At 46.7% G+C, this 4,940-nt stretch overlaps 1 protein-coding gene across 4 annotated transcripts in view; it reads left to right on the plus strand.

The window, feature by feature from the left end:
• The window catches only part of alkal2b (ALK and LTK ligand 2b), a 10,380-nt gene extending 6,382 nt beyond the window's left edge, over nucleotides 1-3,998 (plus strand). For all 4 annotated transcript variants that reach the window (XM_084447484.1, XM_084447487.1, XM_084447486.1 and 1 more), the window contains exon 6: nucleotides 3,251-3,998. The gene's annotated coding sequence lies outside the window, so the exon portion shown is untranslated. The remainder of the gene's footprint in view (nucleotides 1-3,250) is intronic.
• The last annotated feature ends 942 nt before the right edge of the window (nucleotides 3,999-4,940 follow it).

Here is a 4,940-nt window from a genome sequence, read left to right on the forward strand (position 1 = left end):
GGTAGGAGACTAGGGAAGGTGACTAGGAAAGGTGACTAGGGTAGGAGACAGGGGTAGGAGACTAGGGTTGGAGGCAGGGGTAGGAGACTATGGTAGGAGACAGGGGTAGGAGACTAGGGAAGGATACAGGGGTAGGAGACTAGTGAAGGAGACTGGGACTAGGATAGTACACCAGGGAAGGATACTAGGGAAGGAGACTAAGGTAGGAGACTATGGAAGGAGACTAGTGAAGAAGACTAGGGAAAGAGTCTAGAGAAAGACACAAGGTAGTAGACAGGGGTATGAGACTAGGGTAGGAGACTAGAGAAGGATACTAGGGAAGGATACTACGGTTGGAGACTAAGGTAGGAGGCAGGGGTAGGAGACTAGGGAAGGAGACAATGGTAGGAGACAGGGGTATGAGACTAGGGTAGTAGACTAAGATAGGAGACTAGGGTAGGAGACTAGGGAAGGAGACTAAGGTAGGAGACAGGGGTATGAGACTAGGGTGGGATATAGGGGTAGGAGACTAGGGTAGGAGACTAGGGAAGGAGACTAGGGTAGGAGATGGGGGTAGGAGACTAAGGTAGGAGACTAGGGTAGGAGACAGGGGTAGGAGACTAGGGTAGGGGATTAGGGAAGGAGACTAGGGTAGGAGACAGGGGTAGGATACTAGGATAGGAGACTAGGGGAGGAGACTAGGGTAGGAGACAGGGGTAGGAGACTAGGGTAGGAAACTAGGGAAGGAGACTAAGGTAGGAGACTATGGATGGAGACCAGGGTAGGAGACTAGGGGAGGAGACTAAGGTAGGAGACAAGGGTAGTAGACAGTGGTAGGAGACTAGGGTAGGAGACAGGTGTAGGAGACTAGGGTAGGAGACAGGGGTAGGAGACTAGGGCAGGAGACAGGGGTAGGAAACAGGGGTAGGAGACTAGGGTAGGAGACTAGGGTAGGAGACTGGGGTAGGAGACTAGGGTAGGAGACTGGGGTAGGAGATAGGGGTAGGAGACAGATATAGGAGACTAGGGTAGGAGACAGGGGTAGGAGACTAGGGTAGGAGATAGGGGTAGGAGACTAGGGTAGGAGATAGGGGTAGGAGACAGATATAGGAGACTAGGGTAGGAGACTAGGGTGGGAGATAGGGGTAGGAGACAGAGGAAGGAGACTAGGGTAGGAGACAGGGGTAGGAGACTAGGGTAGGAGACTAGGGTAGGAGTCAGGGGTAGGAGACTAGGGTAGGAGTCAGGGGTAGGAGACTAGGGTAGGAAATAGGGGTAGGAGACAGAGATAGGAGACTAGGGTAGAAGACTAAGGTAGACTAGGGTAGGATTCAGGGGTAGGAGACTAGGGTAGGAGACTAAGGTAGGAGACTAAGGTAGGAGACTAGGGTGGGAGACTAGGGTAGGAGACAGGGGAAGGAGACTAGGGTAGGAGACTAAGGTAGGAGACTAGGGTGGGAGACTAGGGTAGGAGACATAGGAAGGAGACTAGGGTAGGAGACAGCGGTAGGAGACTAGGGAAGGAGACAGCGGTAGGAGACTAGGGTAGGAGACCGGGGTAGGAGACTAGGGTAGGAGACAGGGGTAGGAGACTAGGGTAGGAGACAAGGGAAGGAGACAAGGGATGGGACAGGGGGCTAGGGCTTGGGGTTATTCCCATGCCTGTAGGTGCCAGTTAGGATAGGGGCCTACATCCACCAACAGACCTCCGGTCTCTCTCTTTCTCCCTCCCTCTCCCTCTCTCCCTCCCTCTCCCTCTCTCTCCCTCTCTCTCTCCCCCTCTCTCTCTCTCTCTCTCTCTCTTTCTCTCAGTGTCTCTAGAGCAGGGGTCTCAAACTCAAATTGGCTTGGGGCCACTGCTGGTATCGTCAACTCATAGGAGGGCCACTTCAATGTCAACTTCAACTACTACTAACTATAAGAAAGTGCAATTTTTCCTAAAATGTCATTTTTCATTTCCATAACTAGACTCACAACTCAGTCTCTAAATGTTGCAAGACTATTCCATAACTAACATTTTCATCATACAAATTCAAACCGGTTTCCATTCATTTTAATATATTTTAACATATAAGTTAGTGCTGCAAATCATTTTTCCTGACTTTTATTTTATCTTGAATAGCCTACATTTGTACTTTATTCTGTTTTAGCTGCAAGATGCATCACTACTGTAAGCCTGCCCTGGACCTGTACTTGCATTTATTAAAGTTCAAGTTTGTTTCCATTTCTTACCAGACACTTGAATACATTTGTAGGCTACTGCTCTATTTCTTGCCAGACACTTATCTTGAAAGACTGCTGAGACATTAGCCCTCTCAGCTGTGTGGCTCGTTTTTTCCTCTGGTCTCCTTATGACACTCCATGTTTAGTAATGGATAGCTCTTGACATTATATTCCTTTAGAACGGCGACTTTGTTCTTGCATATCAAGCAGGTAGCATTTCCATTGGACACCACAAAAAATACTGCAATGTCCATATTTCTTGAAACTGTCTGTGTTCTTAACGTTAGTTAACCATGAAAACAGCCTCTCGGTGGCGAGCTGCATTCCGTTCATAGTTCATAGTGGTGTGTGGATTGATTGCACCTGTGACTGTATGCAGCGTTCACCTCACGCGCTGCGCACAATAACAGCATTCCGCCCCACGTTTGAGCGACTTGAATTTACATTGTAGGCCTGCCTACTGGCGCCGTTTACAATAAATTATTTTGCGGGCCAGATTATATTATATTTCTGACATGTCGCGGGCCGGTTGGAGTGTTGTGGCGGGCCGCAAATGGCCCGCGGGCCGCGAGTTTGAGACCCCTGAGAGGGAGCATATAATCACTGTCTTTATAGCAGACAAATCAACATGCATGTCCTCCAGCTAGTTAAAGCTAATTATAGCCAAGTGGCTCCGTACACTGTCTGAGCGTGTGTGTGCGTGTATGTATGTGTGTGTGTGTGTTCCGTATATATTGTCTGAGTAGTATAATTCAACCGTGGAATGTTTTTTTAAGTATTTGAATTCCCGCTGTTGATTCTCCAGCCCTTGATTTAAAACAGACATGTACCAGCGATGTTGGAATGGCATGAAGGCACAGAGCACTGATCTGATAACATACAGGAGATATCAGAGGAGATGGACGGCACAGTGTACATAACCCTCCCTTATCTCAGATCATCTACACATCAGTCTTATCTTTGCTTTTATAGACCACTTATTTTTCTCAGAGAAGGAATCTCACATGCAGCCAAGTCTGAAGTTCACTAAATCTCTCTCTCTTTCTAGCTCTCTCCACAGATTTCAAAAGAACCTCTGAAAGAAAGAAGTGCCTTGGACACACAGGAAAAGAGAGAGAGAGAGAGAGAGAGAGAGAGAGAGACTATTCAGCCAGAGCATTAAAGGAACTTGATGTGGATTCTTCTCCGTTGTCAATTGAAGTCAACAAGCAAACTCTGTTCGACTACTCGGCTCTACATTCTAATGGTGCAAATGAAGATTTGTTGGACAAAAAAAAAAAAAAATAGAAGAAACTCAAAGTCCTGCTGCCATAAAAACACAAAAGACACATGGATGATATTTTACGAGATTCCACCCCGTGCATGTAGTTCCTGCTTCTGTTTCAAAGGTTTTTATGGATGAAACGTGTGTGTGTAGCTGGACTCTCTCTGCCTCCAGCTGTGGTCAGGACACCAGGAGAGGAAGCTTCTAGAAGGAGACGTAACCCCACTCCTAAGCTACTGTGCTGTGCATTCCTGAGAACCAGAAAATCACACAACAAATCCCATGATTCAATTATGACTGCATGACAACTTTTGGCCTTTTTTAGTCTGTAACAGAGACCAGTGGGATTACCAGGGCTCCAGAGGGCGAGGCACGGTTGTCTGAACATGAATGTGTTGTATGTTATTACATAAACAGTATATTTATATATTCCAGCTGTTGTCAATTGTCCGTTTGCACATTAAATGTATAGATACAGTATGCAAAATGTAAATATTGTAAATATTAAATATATATGAAATATGAATAAACGTATTTGGTATATAACCACGAGTGGATGTTGAACATTAGTAAAACCCTGCCTGTGTGTGTATGTGTGTGTAATGCATGCTGGTGATCTGTAGGTAGTGTGTGTGTGTGTGTAATGCATGCTGGTGATCTATAGGTAGTGTGCGTGTGTGTGTGTGTGTGTGTGTGTTTGTGTGTGTGTGTGTGTGTGTGTGTGTGTGTGCGTGCGTGTTTGTGGATGTGACTGGATGTGTGTATATTCTAACGGGTCGTAGTGCCACCCTTTGACAGTGTTGTCACGAAGCTCTTTTAATTCACACATTCAAGTTGGAGAACACACACACACACACACACAGGGTTACAGGGTAATATCACAGCAGTGCCGTGTGTTTTGGCCACGTAGTGTGAGGCAGTGAGGGATGTTTTCTGAGCTCTGTCTGGATCTGAGGTGGGTGACAGGGATGGCTTGTTTACGGTTTGTTTAACATCGGTCGAACGTTTTCAGATTGGGGTCAGGCCCCCCACAGGGTAGACAGTCACATCTCACTGAGATGACCCTACAGCTGTGAGGTCACTTCCTCTGGGATGAACATCTCTCTTCTATATCCCCTAATCTTTGGCTGCATTCTGAATTTCATAGGTCAACGTTTACTACCAGTGCGTACTCCAGCTGCCCCTTGAAAGTACATACTTCGCACACAGTATGCATCCAATTGGGACATACTACCTTGTCATAACATTGTGCCTTGACATTTGTCCACATCTGTCGCTGTCCATGAAGCCACATTCGTCCACAACTGGGATTCATCAAAACGCCTCCGGAGCGACTCACACATGTGACATAATTTCCGCTAAGCACAGGAGTGGGTCAGAATAGCCAGAAACGTGTGCTGGCTTCATATTGTGAAATACGACCGGATGTAGTAGGACATCCTGGTATTTTTGCCATACTGCATGTGGCATACTA

The sequence above is a fragment of the Borostomias antarcticus genome, assembly GCF_949987555.1.
Source record: "Borostomias antarcticus genome assembly, chromosome: 12".
In the NCBI taxonomy this organism is placed as follows: domain Eukaryota; kingdom Metazoa; phylum Chordata; class Actinopteri; order Stomiiformes; family Stomiidae; genus Borostomias; species Borostomias antarcticus.